Source organism: Rana temporaria, chromosome 7, assembly GCF_905171775.1.
Source record: "Rana temporaria chromosome 7, aRanTem1.1, whole genome shotgun sequence".
NCBI lineage: Eukaryota > Metazoa > Chordata > Amphibia > Anura > Ranidae > Rana > Rana temporaria.
This window is the reverse complement of record NC_053495.1, coordinates 22381951-22400311: the sequence shown is the minus strand read 5'-3', so window position 1 is coordinate 22400311 and position 18361 is coordinate 22381951. Positions and strand designations below refer to the sequence as shown.

General features: G+C 47.1%; 1 non-coding gene across 1 annotated transcript; it reads left to right on the top strand.

Moving 5' to 3' along the window:
• Nucleotides 1-17636: 17636 nt before the first annotated feature.
• On the top strand, nt 17637-17795 carry LOC120946300. Its single transcript, XR_005750658.1, has one exon. It is a non-coding gene; the product is annotated as a U1 spliceosomal RNA (small nuclear RNA).
• Nucleotides 17796-18361: the final 566 nt, after the last annotated feature.

The following is an 18361-nucleotide window of genomic DNA, read 5'->3' as shown; positions in this document are numbered from 1 at the left end:
CCATCATGCCCAGTCATGTCTGTGAATGTCAGGCCTCGTACACACGGCCGAGGAACTCGACGTGCCAAACACGTCGAGTTCCTCGGCGAGTTCAGCCCTGGAGCCGCCGAGGAGCTCGGCGGGCCGAGTTCTCCCATAGAACAACAAGAAAATAGAGAACATGTTCTCTATTTTCTCGACGAGTTCCTCGGCGGCTCCATCAGGCCGAAAGTGTACACACGACAGAGTTTCTCGGCAGAATCCGGCTCTGACCGAGTTTCTCGCTGAATTCTGCTGAGAAACTCTGTCGTGTGTACGAGGCCTCAGAGTTTTACAATGCCTCATGGGATATGTAATTCTGCAACAGCTGGAGGGCCGTAGTTTGAGGATCCCTGGTCCAGATCAATAAAATGCTGGCAGCCAATCAACCAGCATTTTCAAAAGCTGGTCAGCCATGCAACGCACATGTTTGTCCAATGACATGTTTCCTTTAATGTCCTTTTAATTTCTTCTACTTTGTTTTTATTATTTTGTCTTCCTATTATTTTTACTCTTATCATAAAAAATATTATCTTCACAATAGCAAATAGCCTAGTAGTATAACAACTCTTGCCGATAGCCAAGAGGCAAGTGGAAGGATCTCCACAATTTTTTTTTTTTTAGATTATACAGAGCCATTTAGCGTAATATTTTCATTGCGGCACTGATGGCCATGTAGAGAAGCTTAAATGGCAATTAAAGGAAATGCAATTTAAAAGAACATCTCAGGAAACACTTTACAACTCAAGATATGGTTCACGATTAAGCGGGATGAAGTGATCACAAAGAGGACACGCTGTTTTATATATCTCTTCTTTTTTTCACTACGCTGAAATCTCTCTTATCATTTTCCACTAATGAGGAAGGGAAAATGATTCTAAAATAGTTTGTAGAACAGTAATGGAGTTCTAAGTGATTCTGTCCATATGTCAAAGCAGAATGACAGAAGCTGGTAAAACAAACCTTTGGCATCATTGCTCTGCTGGAAATCATGATATAATATAATATAATATCATATAATATCATATCATATGCAAATACAACCAGAGTTTGCATGATCACAGTATATACTTGTAGCGCTACCCCCTCAGGAGCCTCTGGTTAGATTTGGGATCGGCGTACTTAACCGCTTAACGACCGCCGCATGTACACATACGTCGGCAGAATGCCACGAACAGGCAGAACGACGTGCCCGCACATCGCTGCCTAGACGTGGGTCGGGGGTCCGATCGGGACCCCCCCGGTACATGCGGCGGTCGGAAACCTGCAGGGAGCGATCCGGGACGAGGGCACGGCTATTCGTTTCTAGCCGCCCCCTCGCGATCGCTCCCCGGAGCTGAAGAACGGAGAGAGCCGTATGTAAACACGGCTTCCCCGTGCTTCACTGTGCCGGCTGCATCGATCGAGTGATCCCTTTTATAGGGGGACACAATCGATGACGTCAGACCTACAGCCACACCCCCCTACAGTTGTAAACACACTAGGTGAAACATAACTCCTTCAGCGCCCCCTGTGGTAAACTCCCAAACTGCAACTGTCATTTTCACAATAAACAATGCATTTTAAATGCATTTTTTGCTGTGAAAATGACAATGGTCCCAAAAATGTGTCAAAATTGTCCGAAGAGTCCGCCATAATGTCGCAGTCACGAAAAAAATCGCTGATCGCCGCCATTAGTAGTAAAAAAAAAAAAAAATGCAAAAAAACTATCCCCTATTTTGTAAACGCTATAAATTTTGCGCAAACCAACCGATAAACGATTATTGCGATTTTTTTTTACCAAAAATAGGTAGAAGAATACGTATCGGCCTAAACTGAGGAAAAAAAAGTTTTTTTATATATTTTTGGGGGATATTTATTATAGAAAAATTTTAAAAATATTGTATTTTTTTCAAAATTGTCGCTCTATTTCTGTTTATAGCACAAAAAATAAAAACCGCAGAGGTGATCAAATACCACCAAAAGAAAGCTCTATTCGTGGAAAAAAAAGGACGTAAATTTTGTTTGGGAGCCACGTCGCACGACCGCGCAATTGTCTGTTAAAGCGACGCAGTGCCGAATCGCAAAACCTGGCTTGGGCATTTAGCTGCCTAAAGGTCCGGGGCTTAAGTGGTTAAGTTACCTCCGTGATGTGTCTAGGGGTGATGATAGTGACGAGAGCAGTAACGGAATGTCCAGACTGTTGGTTGACGTTTTCAATGATTTATTTCTGGCCCAACGCTACCAACAGTCAACTTGAGGTAGATAGGACAGATTGGTGAAAAAAAGAATGAACCTTGCAGATACAGGCAATGGATGAACAGAAGCAGTCCTGCCTCCAGTAGTAACTCTTTCCTCGTCGCCACTTCAGCCGAAGTGGGTAAAGTGCCTCTGGACAGGTCCCTCTCACAGGCCTGGCAGCCAGAGGGTCACTTAGCTCCCCTGGGAGGGAACAAGTCTCTGCCACAGGCCTTCAAGAATTGGATAGTAGAGCGAACCCTCCCAGTGTGTAATTTGGGGCCACCGACTGACAGTTTGCCGCATACAACCTGTCATTGTCCGGTACCCAGATCCCCGATGGTTCGTTCAAGCCCTGTTGGATCACCTTCCTCCAGGTTTTCCTCAAGCCGATCCCCCCACCGAATAGCACAACTTGCTTGGGATCTTCTCAATAGAGATGGGGGAACCCAGTAAGTCACTGGGGCCCCTTAGCAGCATCAGATGCTCCGGGCCATGAGGGCCCAGAGTCAGGAACTCTGCGTAGCACGTGCGCCCCGGGCCTGGTAGGCCATATCGCCGGGGCCCGTGATGTGCGCACACCCTAAAGGTGGGTGCCGCACCTGGAACCAGGAACCCGCGAAGAACCCAGAGCAAAGGCCTCCGCCACAGAAATACCCCTCCCCAGCATGCTCCGCGAGGGAAAACTCCTCCAATTGGCTGCTGGGAAGAAGCGGCTCCGCCCGAACCCCTCTGGCGCCACCTACCGTCCAGAGATGAAACAGCATCTCTGGAGAACAGAGTGACCCACAGGACAGTTCAGGGCCGGCAACAGCCAAATTTAAATAAATCAAACACAGATGAGAGCAAGTAAGTCTCTCATCCCACTAGATTTAACATAGCATGGCTCTTAAAGGAGCCAACGTACAGGTATGACGATTTACGGGAACATGCCGACCTGTCGCCGTATAATAACGGCGGCTGGTTGGCAAGTGGTTAATTGGTGAAACTTCTCCTGATATATACATATAGGCAATATGAGGGTTATAATCTCCTCTTAGATTCAATATAAAGGCTACAGGCTTAAACAAAAATGAGCTGCATAGTCACGTTGCCAGAAAGAAGTCTTTAATGCTACGAAAGAGCCCGGTGAGGCATGTCAAGTTTTTTATTTATTTTTTTGGGTATATTGTAATCTGGCTTTTTTTAAGATTTCTCCCAGGGTATGCAAACTTTTGAGCAGAACTTGTCTTGGCATTTCTCCTGATGATAACCTTCAGGTTTGAAGTTCTGTAATTTGCACGATTGAGATCTTAGGCCTCGTGCACACGGCCGGACTTTTCCAAGAAAAAAGTCAGACGGGCTTTTTTTTCCCGGAAAGTCCGGCCGTGTGTAGCCTCCATCTGACTTTTTTTGTCAGAAGTCCGACGGACCTTAGATTGAGAACCGACGGACTCACGGCAGACTTTTGCATGGTCAAAAGTCCGACCGTGTGTACGAGGCATAACAGTTCCTTGTGTGATACAAGAAATGTGAGATGGCCTGGGACGACTCGATGTTCTTCTCTTTCCTTGTTGTTTTTTTGCTTTTCTTCCTATTTTTGGATAATGTTATGACCATGTGACTGTTGCTTGGCTTCCGTTGGGGCCTGTAACGGTCACCACCGTTTACGACCTTCCATCAACCCACGACAGCTTATCTGACACACAGACAAACCAGCAGGCACGATCCATATCAATTCCCCAGAAAATGAGACTGACAGCTCTATTCTCTGCTTCAAAATGTATGAACACTTTTAATGGTTAGCTCTCAAGTTTATATACAGTTTACAAGGCATGTTTCAGTAATCACAGGAACAATCAAACTCTCCACCAACACATCACACACTGGGGGGCTTCAATACAACTTCAGATGGGCTAATTACCAAACATTCCAGACATTTTGGCGCCGGTCTATAATTAACATGACCTAATCACTACACCTGAGAAGTCACATTCCTTTATTAATAGAATTCAAACAAAACACCATCACACAATGATTTCCCCTCAATCCACATCTTTAGACAGACGGTCTGTCTCCGACAGAAGGGTATTCACACCTGATCATCAATAGGCTTTAAACAGTGTTATCACACAATGAAAGGCCTTTCAGGAGCCAGCCTCATTTAACAACTCAATAGCCTGGGCTAAGCCTTGAAAGAGTCAGAAAAAACCAACACTTTGCAATATCTCAAGATCCTGTAATATGAGCTATCAGTAATGTCCCCTGTCCTGTAATTTCTAATTAATATTTCTCAGTCACCCTATGCCCAAAAGGGACACAGGGTGACCCTAGACACAAGAGTTATTAATGACGCTGGCACAGGAGTACCCCTCATCCTTCCAAAGTCTCTGTTTGTCACGGGTCATTCCATTACAGGGCCCAACTCTTGAGAACATTGGGCCAGATTCACGTAGCACGGGCGCAGCGTAACGTAACCGATTTACGTTACACCGCCGCAAATTTTCTGTCTAAGTGCCGATCCACAAAGCACTTACCTGGAAATTTGCGGCGGTGTATCGTAAATCCGTCCGGTGCAAGGCAAGCCAATTCAAATGGGGCGGGTACCATTTAAATTAGGCGCGCTCCCGCGCCGGACGTACTGCGCAAGGTCCCCTGACGCAAATTTCCCGACGTGCTTTGCGCAAAATTACGACGCGCCGGCTTTTTGTGAATCGCGACGTGAAAAAAAGACTTGCGCCGGGAAAAATAAAAATGTTTAAAAAAATTCAAAAGCGACGCGGGAAAGACGGGTATACTTTTACATGGTGGAGACTTTTTCCAGTTTGTAAAAGGTGCCCTATCTTTGCGACGGCAAACTAACACTCGCGGCGACGTAACGACGGGAAAAAGCTTTGTGGATCGCCGTAACTCCTAATTTGCATACCTGACGCTGGTTTACGACGCAAACTCCCCCCAGCGGCGGCCGCGGTACTGCATCCTAAGATCCGACAGTGTAAAACTATTACACCTGTCGGATCTCAGGGATATCTATGCGTAACTGATTCTATGAATCAGTCGCATAGATAGAAACAGGGATACAGCGGCGTATCAGGAGAAACGCCGTTGTATCCCTTTTGTGAATCTGGCCCATTATTTTCTTGGTGGACACAAATTTGTCAGAGTCACTACTCCGGATTTAAGCCTTTCATTTCTGTGTTCACCTGTTTGAAAAATTTATATAAATATTTTCTTAAGTATTATGAAAAAAAAAGAAGTCTACTAAAAAAAAAACACATCAAATATATTTTTTCATAGCCCTGATGTCTTTCTGTGGAAGGTACCTAAAAAAAGTAGATGACAGCTCCTGTGTTTGTTTTCTCTTTAAGCTCCACCGTTTCTTTGTTTCTTTTTTTCACCTCCTGCACATTACTGATATGTCCCACACATCAGCGGGCTAACAAGTCTATTATGTCTTTGGAGACTTCTGTGGTGTCACGTTGGTCCTCCTAGGAAAGCATTCTACTCTTATTAAAGTTCCTTGACATTTCATGCCCGTGGAAGGTCAGCAGATTTGGCAGATAGATTCACCTTCTTCTACACGTGTCTCTACAATAGCTCTGTGTCGTCAGGCCGAATACCCGAAATTGATTTCTGCAGAATGATGACATTTCGGCTGAGGTTTGTGAATCTTGTTTCTTTTTGTCATTATTTCTATTTTATTGAACATCTTTCCGAAGCTCAGCCAAGTGCAGTCAGATGTGGGTCAACTTTATCCTCTTAAGTACTGGCCTGTATATACCCCTTCATTACCAGGCCATTTTTTAGTGTTACGATAACTTGACTGATATTTACTCCATCATACAACACCGCGCCCAAATCAATTTTGCAATATATAATAAAAGACAGATAGAGCTTTCTTTTGGTGAAATTTAATAACAACATTTTTATTTTATTTTTTTACTATATAAAGGAAAACATTTTTTTTTTTTTTTAAAGAAACCTGTTTCACTTTCTTTTTGTTAAAATAAAAATGCTTATTTCTTTGGAAAGTAGACTCGTTTAGGTAGATTCAGGTAGAGTTAGGCCGACTTATCAGTAGATAAGCCGACCTAACTCAGAATCTACGCCGACTTATGTTTAAGCGTATTCTCAAACAGAGATACGCTTAAACATATCTAAGATAGGATGGCTTGCGCCGTCCTATCTTAGATTGCAATATTTCGGATTGCCGCTAGGTGGCGCTTCCATTGCGGTCGGCGTAGAATATGTAAATGAGTAGATACGCCGATTCACGAACGTACGCCCGGCCGACGCAGTACTTTTACGCCGTTTACGTTAGAGTTAGGCCGCCTAAAGTTAGAGCTTAGCCCTACATGGAATAGTAATGTTAAGTATGGCCGCCGTTCCCGCGTCGAAATTCGAAATTTTTACGTTGTTTGCGTAAGTCGTCCGTGAATCGGGATTTACGTCGTTTACGTCCACGTCAAAATCAATAGGCCCGTGCAGCGTACTTAGCCGCAATGCACACTGGGAAATGTAGGCGCCCGGCGCATGCGCAGTAAAAAAAAAAATCAAAAACGTAAGGTCAAGCCTTATTAACATAAAACACGCCCCCCTTACACACATTTGAATTCGGCGCCCTTACGCCCGCCCGCTTTAGGCTACGCCGCCGTAACATAGCAAGCAAGTACATTGTGAATCATGTACTTGCCTCGCTAACTTACGGCGGCGTAGCTTAAATGCCTTAAGCTACGCCGCCGCAAAGTTGGGGCAACGTACCTGAATCTAGGTAAACATCTTTATTTTATTTTTTTTACTATATAAAGGAAAACATTTTTTTTCAAAGAAACCTGTTTCACTTTCTTTTTGTTAAAATAAAAATGCTTATTTCTTTGGAAAGTAGACTCGTTGGGGCAGATCCACATACATAGACTGCGCCCGGCGCAGATGTGAGATACGCTACGCCGCTGTAACTTACCTGGCTTTGGTTTGAATCCTCAACGAATTCGCGCCGTAAGTTACGGCGGCGTAGTGTATCTCTCGCGGCGGAATTCAAATTGGGCGGGTAGGGGGCGTGTTTCATTTAAATGAAGCGCGTCCCCGCGCCGAACGAACTGCGCATGCGCCGTCCGTAAAAACTCCCCAGGGTGCATTGCTCCAAATGACGTCGCAAGGACGTCATTGTTTTCAACGTGAACGGAAATGGCGTCCAGCCCCATTCACGGACGACTTACGCAAATTACGTAAAATTTTCAAAATTAGATGCGACTACGATGGCCATACTTAACATTGAGTACGCCACCATATAGCAGCTTTAATTATACGCCGGAAATAGCTAATTTGCATACTCAACGCGGATTACGACGTGAACGCCACCTAGCGGACGCCGAAAAATTGCATCTAAGATCCGACTGCATACGAAGACGTACGCCTGTCGGATCTAACACAAATGCCGTCGTATCTTGTTTTGTGGATACCAAAACAAAGATACGAAGCGCAAAATTCAAAATTACGCGGTGTATCAAGAGATACGCCGCGTCATTTCTTTGAGGATCTGCCCCGTTGGTGCCACAATTGAGTGGGTTAAAACTTGTAGCACAGCATCTAGATTTTAACCACTCCAAGAATTGGCTGCCCAATGACCAGGCCATTTTTTGCAATTCAGCACTGCATCGCTTTAACTGACAATTGCGCGGTCGTGCGATGCTGTACCCAAACAAAATTGTCGTCCTTTTTTTCCGCACAAACATAGCTTTCTTTTGGTGCTATTTGATCACCTCTGCGATTTTTTTTTTTTTTTTGCACTATAAACAAATAAACACAATGGGGTAGATTCAGGTAGGGACCGCGTATTTTTGTGCGGGCGTAACGTATCCTATTTACGTTACGCCTCCGCAACTTTGACAGGCAAGTGCAGTATTCACCAAGCAAAGTTGCGGCGGCGTAGCGTAAATAGGCCGGCGTAAGCCCGCCTAATTCAAATGTGGAAGATGTGGGCGTGTATTATGTAAATGTATTGTGACCCCACGTAAATGACGCTTTTTCCGAACGGCGCATGCGCCGTCCGTGAAAGTATTCCAGTGCGCATGCTCCAAATTCACCCACAAAAAGCAAATGCTTTCGACGTGAACGTAAATGACGCCCAGCCCTATTCGCGAACAACTCGACGCTGGCCCGCTGTCCATACTTAAAGGGGTGGTTCCCCCTAAAACAAATTTCTAACAATACATTCGTAAGACCCGTTACACTGCGGGTAGGCTGGCTTTTGTTTTGTTTTTTTAGTACATACCTCGATACCGCCGTTTCGTCCCTTGGCGGTGGGCGTTCCTAGTTGATTGACGTTCCTCCGACGGGCGCATACTGCGCGTCACGACTTTCCGACAGAAGCCGAACGTCATTGCGCAGGCGCCGTATAGAGTCGGCTCTATACGGCGCCTGCGCAGCGACGTTCGGCCTCTTTCGGAAAGTCGTGACGTCACGTATGTGCCCGTCGGAGGAACGTCAATCAACTAGGAACGCCCACCGCCAAGGGACGAAACGGCGGTATCGAGGTATGTACTAAAAAAACAAAACAAAAGCCAGCCTACCCGCAGTGTAACGGGTCTTACGAATGTATTGTTAGAAATTTGTTTTAGGGGGAACCACCCCTTTAACATTGGCTGCGCCTCATATAGCAGGGGTAACTTTACGCCAGGAAAAAGCCTTATGTAAACAGGGTATCTGTACTGCGATGGCTGGGCATACGTTCGTGAATAGGCGTATCTAGCTGATTTACATATTCTAGGAGTAAATCAGCGTACACGCCCCTAGCGGCCAGCGTAAATATGCAGTTAAGATACGACGGCGTAGGAGACTTACGTCGGTCGTATCTTAGCAACATTTAAGCGTATCTCAGTTTGAGCATACGCTTAAAGTTGCGACGCCGCGGATTCGGATTTACGGCGGCGTATCTACAGATACGCCCATCGTAAGTCTTTCTGAATCCGGGCCAATATTTTGTACTTGTTGCTATAATAAATATCCGATCGCCGAGTAGACACACTGGACGGAGCTCTGCTGTGTCCGGTCAGCGGGGATGTGCTGGATTTTGTTTCCCTGCAAAGCGGGGGAATAAAATCCAGCACATCCCTTTGTAAAAGCACCTCACACACAGTACACAAAGACACTGGATAGACACACATTTAACCCTTTAATCACTCTAGGGGCCAGATTCTCAAAGAGTTACGCCGGCGTATCAGCAGATACGCCTACGTAACTCCGAATCTAAGCCCGTCGTATGTCTAAATGTATTCTGAAACTGAGATACACTTAAACATGCCTAAGATACGACGGCCTGCGCCATCGTATCTTAGGGTGCAATATTTACGCTGACCGCTAGGTGGCGCTTCCATTGAGGTCGGCGTAGAATATGCAAATGAGTTGTTACGCCGATTCACGAACGTACGCTTGCCCGTTGCAGTAAATTTACGCAGTTTCCGTAAGAGATACGCGGCGTAAAGATAAACATGCCCCCTAGGTGGCGTATCCAATGTTAAGTATAGCCGTCGTTCCTGCGTCGAAATGTGAAAATTTTACGTTGTTTGCGTAACTCGTCCGTGAATGGGGCTGGACGCCATTTACGTTCACGTCGAAACCAATGACGTCCTTGCGACGTCATTTAGCGCAATGCACGTCGGGAAATTTTAGGGACGGCGCATGCGCGGGAATGCGCCTAATTTAAATGATCCACGCCCCCTACCCGGATCATTTGAATTAGGCGGGCTTGCGACGGGGGATTTACGCTATGCCGCCGCAACTTTACAGGCAAGTGTGAATCAAGCACCTGCCCGTAAAACTTGCGGCGGCGTAACGTAAATGTCATACGTTACGCCGCCGCAGATTTGCCCGATTCTACGTGAATCTGGCCCCTAGATGTTTAAACCCTTCCCAGCCAGTGTCATTAGTACAGTGACAGTGCATATTTTTAGCACTGCTCACTGTAATAGTGTCACTGGTTCCCACAAAGTGTCAGTTAGTGTCAGATTGCCTTACGCTAATTGCTGCCATTACTAGGATAACATTTTTTTTTTTATCTCAGGACTTGATGGACAGAAATACAAATCCTTTGGCAGGGTATTTCGCCTTTTGCCGGAAGTTCAGCTTTAAAAGCCTCACACAGTTATCTCTCTGTTTAAAATGTTCCATTTTGGTTCCCATTCCCCAATTAGCTGAAATAGGCCATCAAAAGCGCTACGAGTTTCCTGCAGAACTTTGTCGGGTCCCAGCATGACCACACATTATGATCTCGATGAATAAAAAAAAAACGCGGTGGCCTCTCAGCAGGTGACACGTATATCCGCTGAGAACGTTACGACCAGTTTCCCGGCTCCTGTAATATTATTCATGGATGTTCTGCGCTACTTACATCGTTATCGAAGGTTTATGTAAATACTAAGCCAGTTTATTAGTTTTTATTTTTCGGTCTTACCCACCAGCAAAGGGACCAGGAAGGAACGAGGTCTCCCGAGACCCGATCATCAAACACAGGTTGCAGCCGAAGCTGACTTGACATTTCTGCAGAAGCCAAATAAGGGCCATTACCAGCCGAGGGATTGGGGGACAGCTGGGCCCATCCTAAGCCACAAAATTAGCTGGGGACCAGACATTTGTTTAATAAACTGCCCTTTTCCTGCGCGCTGGCGCCCTTTGTTCTGTCTGCTAACAGTCAGCTGGAGCAACATGCTGATAGGTATTAATAATTTCCATTGTGTGATAAATTGGGACTCTTTTTTACATCAGTCAATGGCCTTGTGCATTTATTATTCAAACGGTGACAACTTTCTATTAAGATTTATATGTAAGATTTTTAGGTAGATTCAGAAAGAGTTAGGCCGGCTTATCAGTAGATACGCCGACCTAACTCAGAATCTACGCCGACTTATGTTTAAGTGTATTCTCAATCAGAGATACGCTTAAACATATCTAAGATACGACGACTTGCGCCATCCTATCTTAGGTTGCAATATTTCGGATGGCCGCTAAGTGGCGCTTCCATTGCGGTCGGCGTAGAATATGTAAATTAGTAGATACGCCGATTCACGAACGTACGCCCGGCCGCCGCAGTACATTTACGCCGTTTCCGTAAGCCATTATCAGGCCTAAAGTTATTCCATCTATTAGATGGAATAGTAATGTTAAAGTATGGCCGCCGTTCCCGCTTCGAGATTTGAAATTTTTACGTTGTTTGCGTAAGTCGTCCGCGAATAGCGATTTACGTCGTTTGCGTCCACGACAAAATCAATAGGCCCGTGCGGCGTACTTAGCCGCAATGCACACTGGGAAATGTAGGCGCCCGGCGCATGCGCAGTTAAAAACAAACGTCAAAAACGTAAGGTCAAGCCCCATTAGCATAAAACACCTCCCCTTACACAGATTTGAATTAGGCGCCCTTACGCCTGCCTGCTTTAGGCTACGCCGCCGTAACTTAGCAGGCAAGTACATTGTGTATCATGTACTTGCCTAGCTAACTTACGGTGGCGTAGCCTAAACACGCTAAGCTACGCCGCCGCAAGTTTAAGCCAATGTGTGTGAATCTACCTATTTGTATCTATCCAAGAGTGGATCTAGAGGCAAATAGCCAGATTCAGAAAGCTTTACGCCGGCGTATCAGTAGATACGCCGACGTAACTCTGAATCTACGCCGTCCTAAATTTAAGCGTATTCTGGAAACCAGATACGCTTAAATTAGGCTACGATACGAGCGGCGTAAGTCTCCTACGCCGTCGTATCTTAGGGTGCAATTTTTCCGCTGGCCACTAGGTGGCGCTTCCGTTGAGTTCGGCGTAGACTATGTAAATGACTATATACGCCGATTCACGAACGTACGTGAGCCGGGACGGGATCAGGGATTTTTTTTACGTCGTTTACGTATGGCTTTTTCCGGCGTAAAGTTAGTCGAACAAATAGCTGGCCTAGTCAATGTTAAGTATGGCCGTCGTTCCCGCGTCGAAATTTTAAAATTTTACGTCGTTTGCGTAAGTCGTCCGTGAATGGGGCTGGACGTAATTTACATTCACGTCGAAACCAATATGTCCTTGCGGCGTACTTTGGAGCAATGCACACTGGGATAGCATGCGCCGTTCGTAAAAAACATCAATCACGTCGGGTCACCAATCATTTACATAAAACACGCCCCCTCATCCTCATTTGAATTAGGCGCGCTTACGCCAGCCCCATTTACGCTACGCCGCCGTAACTTAGGAGGCAAGTGCTTTGTGAATACAGCACTTGCCTCTCTGACTTACGGCGGTGTAACGCAAATACGATACGCTACGCCGCCTCAAAGATGCGCCCGGCTACCTGAATCTAGCTAAAAGTCTCTAATCACAAATGACATATACTGTATATGTATGATAGGATGGCTAGATGTCCCCCGATTTGTGTTTCTGATTTCTTTCCAGTTTTAATAATTGTGTCCCCGGCCATCCCTGGGTAAAAAAATGAGTTCCTGATTTCTTTGTTCTGGTGGGCACCATCCATCCCCCCTGATCCCATCCTGGCTCCATCCATCCCCCCTGATCCTATCCCCGCTCCATCCATCCCCTCTGATCCTATCCCTGCTCCATACATCCCCTCTGATCCCATCCAGGCTCCATCCACTCCCCCAATCCCTTCCCAGCTCCACCCAGCCCTGTTCCCATACCTGCTCCAGCCATCCTCCCTGATCCCATCCCGGCTCCATCCATCCCCCTATCCCATTCCGGCTCCATCAATCCCCCCTGATCCCATACCCGCTCCATCCATCCCCGCTGATCCTATACCTGCTCCATCCACCCCCTGATCCTATCCCCACTCCATCCATTCCCTCTGATCCCATCCCGGATCCATCCATTCCCCCCGATCCAATCCCGGCTCCATTCATTACCCCCGATCCAATCCCGGCTCCAGCCATTTCCCCCGATCCCTTTCCAGCTCCATCCATTTCCCCTGATTCCTTCCCAGCTACACCCAGCCCTGATCCCATAGCCGCTCCAGCCATCCTCCATGATCCTGATCCCATCCCGCCTCCATCTGTCCCCCGATCCCATCCCCGCTCCATCCACCCCCCCTGATCCCATACTCGCTGATCCCAACAAGTCGTCCAGAACACGGCAGCCAGACTGGTAACAGGTAAAAAGCCGTGGGAATCAGTCTCCCCGGTCTTGAGGTCCCTCCACTGGCTGCCCGTACAGGACCGGGTGACATTCAAGACACTCTGCCTTACCCACAAATGTATACAGGGGAACGCTCCCTAATACTTAAGCGAGAAAATAAAACCCTACGTCACCAAGCGCGTGCTCCGGTCAACCAACCAAAACCTTCTCCAAATCCCCAAATCTCGCTACAAACCTAAGGTAGAAGGACCACGGCTCTGGAATGCTCTACCCACTACCATCCGCTTGGAGGAAAACCATCGGGCCTTTAGGAAAAAACGAAAGACCCACATCTTCTGAAAGACCGGTACGACTCTGGATGCCAAGCGCCTTGAGGCGATTAAGTTCGCATTTGTTGCGCTATACAAGTTACTCACTCACTCACTCACTCATCCACCCCCATGATCCTATCTCTGCTCCATCCACTCCCCTGATCCTATTCCCGCTCCATCCACCCCCCTGATAATATCCCTGCTCTATCCACCCCCCTGATCCTATCCCCACTCCATCCTTCCCCTCTGATCCCATCCTGGCTCCATCCATTCCCCCATCCCTTCCCAGCTCCACCCAGCCCCGTTCCCATACCCGCTCCAGCCATCCTCCCTGATCCCATTCCGGCTCCATCCATCTCCCGATCCCATCCTGGCTCCATCAATCGCCCTCTTATCCCCTACCTGCTTCATCCATACCCCTGATCTTATCCCTGCTCCATCCATCCCCATTTATTCTAACCCCCGCTCCATCCATCTCCTCTGATCCCATCCCGGCTCCATCCATCCCCCCGATCACTTCCCAGCCCCGATCCCATACCCACTCCAGCCATCCTCTCTGATCCCATACCCGCTCCATCCATCCCCCCTTATCCTATTCCTGCTCCATCCACTCCCTGATCCTATTCCCTCTGCATCCATCCCCCGATCCCATCCCCACTCCATCCATCCCCCCTGATTCTAACACCTCTCCATCCCCCGATCCCATCCCCACTCCATCCATCCCCGATCCCATCCCCACTCTATCCATCCCCCTGATCCTATCCCTGCTCCATCCATCCTCTCTGATTCCATCCCGGCTCCATCCATCCCCCAATCCCATACTGGCTCCATCCATCCCCTGATCCTATCCCGGCTCCATCCATCCCCCAATCCCATACTGGCTCCATCCATCCCCTGATCCTATCCCGGCTCCATCCATCCCCTGATCCCATTCCAGCTCTATCCATTCCCCTGATCCCATTCCCCTGATCCCAATACAGCTCTATCTACAACCCCCGAGCCAATCCCGGCTCCATCCATCCCTCCAATCCCATCCCATCCCATCTCAGCTCCATCCATTGTGGTAGGTTAAAGGGGGAGAGCCGCACCAACGCACTAGCCTGCTTAGTGCCGGGGGGGGGGGGGGTTGGGGGTGACACCATGTATTACTGCACCAGGTGACACCAACCCTAGTGACGACACTTTGTGTACCCTTGCCTAGTGTGGTCAGTTTTTAATAGGAAAGCAGAGGGACTGCCAGAAACACCAGGGATGGCACCGAAAGGAAGCAATACAAAGAGAACAGGAGACGAACAGGAGACTTCCCCATACAAATACATGGTACAGCAGGAACATATAAGGGATATGACGCTTTAACTAAACATAAATAGCTAGATTCAGTAAGAGTTAGGTCAACCTAACTCAGAATCTTCGCCGACCTAAGTTTAAGTGTATTCTCAAACAGAGATACGCTTGCGCCGTCCTATCTTAAGTTGCAATATTTTGGCTGGCCGCTAGGTGGCGCTTCCATTGCGGTCGGCGTAGAATATGTAAATCACTAGATACGCCTATTCATGAACGTACGCCTGGCCGACGCAGTACAGATACGCCGTTTCCGTAACGCATTATCAGGCCTAAAGTTATTCCATCTAATAGATGGAATAGTAATGTTAAAGTATGGCCGCCGTTCCCGCTTCGAAATTCGAAAATTTTACGTCGTTTGCGTAAGTCGTCCGTGAATAAGGATTTACGTCATTTACGTCCACGTCGAAATCAATAGGCCCGTGCGGCGGACTTAGCCGCAATGCACACTGGGAAACGTAGGCGCCCGGCGCATGCGCAGTTAAAAAAAAACATCAATCGCGTCGGGTCAAGCCTCATTATCATAAAACACGCCCCCTCAGACAAATTTGAATTAGGCGCCCTTACGCCCGCCCGCTTTAGGCTACTCCGCCGTAACTTAACAGGCAAGTACTTTGAGAATACTGGGCCATATTCTCAAATAATTTACGCCTGCGTATCAGCAGATACGCCGACGTAAGTCCGATCCTATGTTTAAGTGTATTCTCAAACTGAGATACACTTAAACATGCCTAAGATACGACGGCCTGCGCCGTTGTATCTTAGGCTGCAATATTTACGCTGACCGCTAGGTGGCGGTCAGCGTAGAATATGCAAATGACTAGTCACGCCGATTCTCTAACGTACGCTTGCCCGCCGTAGTGTTTTAACGTCGTTTCCGTAAGCGATACGCGGCGTAAAGATAAAGATGCCCCCTAGGTGGCGTACTCAATGTTAAGTATGGCCGTCGATCCCGCGTCGAAATTTGAAAATGTAACGTCGTTTGCGTAAGTCGTCCGTGAATGGCGCTGGACGCCATTTACGTTACAGTCAAAACGAATGACGTCCGTGAGACGTCATTTAGCGCAATGCACGTCGGGTAATTTACCCAACGGAGCATGCGCATTACGATCGGCGCGGGAGCGCGCCTAATTTAAATGATCCACGCCCCCTACCAGGATCATTTGAATTAGGAGGGCTTGCGCGGGTGGACTTTACGCGACGCCGCCGCAAGTTTACAGGTAAGTGGTTTGGGAATCAGGCACTTGCCACTTAAACTTGCGGCGGCGTAACGTAAAGGACATACGTTCCGCCGCCTCAGATCTTAAAGAATATGCCCCCAAGTACTTGCCTCGCTAACTTACGGCGGCGTAGCCTAAACACGCTAAGCTACGCCGCCGCAAAGTTGCGGCCATCTCTCTGAATCTAGCTAAAAAACTGGAATTTGGCTTTACATTTTCTCATGAGAAATAGATCGGCAGTGACTGGTTCTCTTTACATTTTTCCCCTGCTTTTCACTTTGAAAATCAGCATGTATTAATCTATGTATGTCCTGTATATATAACTTTATTGTATTCCAATTTATTTTCCCATTTCCAGGGAGCGTACGCTATATTCTGCTTAAAGAAATACATCGTGAATAAAACATATTTACAACGACTGTCTCTGGCCGAGACTCTATTAATTTATCACATGCTGGCCATAAAAACAAATTGTCTTAGGACTCGAGTAACAATTAAAAACCGCAAAGGCAAATTGTTTGTGTCCATTAAAACCTGCTGAGATTGTCAACTGGATATGGCGATCTTCAAAGAGAAAATGAAAACTATTGATTTTATCCTGCCAGATTGTTAATATCAAAGAGCTAATTTGTGTTCATGTTTACTAGTCTATATCCCGGGAGGTCATCGTGTAGATATCCGGGACAAACAATTGTCGCCCCCCCCCCCCCCCCGGCAATGGATTCCTGGAATAAAAAAAAAAAAAAAAAAGCAGGTAAAATAAGAACATTAATAATCAGAAAACCCTCAAAGGCGCTCTACGGACGCGTTGTAAATGTCAACGTGATAATGAATCTAGTGCTTATGTTTACCGATCGCTTTGTTTTCCCTCTAAAAAATGATAAAACTAATTAATATTTTTTTTTTCTCCTATGCAAACACGGTTGTTAATTTTATATATGTTTGTGTCACTTTAAGTAAAAAAAAAAAAATGAGCAGAATTTACGCTCTTAATTAAGAACATATTAAAGTATAATGCTAATTACTGTAATATATTTGTCTCCCAAGTTGTGCGGCGTTTGGACAGCTCTCGGATTGTTAGGGCTTACAGCCAAAACTTTGCCGTTCCCAGAATCCTTCATTCTTCTTCACGGCTTCTCGTTGTTGCCTTTACCTATTCCGCGTTGTATCATTACTGGCAGCTGTTCGGGGGTCTCGGTTGCAGTTTCGATACCTTTGTGCCAAATGTCTTCTTAAAGTTGAGCTACAGGCAGATAGAAACGACACAAATTAACACAGCTCTGTATTCGCTAATGCTTGACAGGGCCGCCATCAGGGGGGTACAGGCATTACACCTGTAAGGGGCCCGGAGGTCCCCAGGGGCCCGGATGGCAACCCCCTTTAAAAAAAAAAAAAAAAAATGTATATATATTTTTTATATATATATTTTTTTGTCTTTACTTACCTGGCAGGGGAGACACCATGATCATGAAGGCGGTTCTCCCAGGGCGAGGCACGGCTATTGCACACTCTAGGCCGTGCTGATCGTGGTTGTCTTCCCTGCCGCTTCTCGGCCTTTTGGCTGGGACTGGGTGTGGTATCTGTCCTTATCAGTTGTCAGCGGAGCGCTGAAGCACCTCCTACATGGTGAGGGTGGATGCAATCCAATGACGTCATTGCACCTGGAAGGATGGTTTCAGCAGGAACTACGCTGTGCTGCCCGACAGAATACTGGGGGCCGGCCCATGGTTGAGTCTGAGCCATCTGGAAGGGTGCTCCTGGTGAGGATGGGTGCTGCGCTTGGTCTTGGTCTTTTTGCCGAGTTCTAGTCTGGCCTTCTGGCTGGCTGGTGTAAGTGCTATCTCTGTCAGCGATCCGGTTGGAGGAGCTGGTAATGCCCTGTGGTAGGACGGGGCAGAACCATGCAAATCCGCTGGGTTGGCTGGCAGGGGTGGAGGGCTGCACTGGCCGGTCGGGGGGTCGGATATGGAACGAAAAGCCTATGGTGCATGTGCCCCTGGAGTGGCAGTCCAGGGGTATCTGAAGATCACTGTGTGTGAGGGACACTTTGATTTAAGATACCATGGTCACTGCACCAGATACACGCTTTTTTTAGCACCTGCCTCCTGGGCCGGGCCTTTTGGCTAGGACCGGAGGAATTTTTTATTCCTGGCCGGAGGGC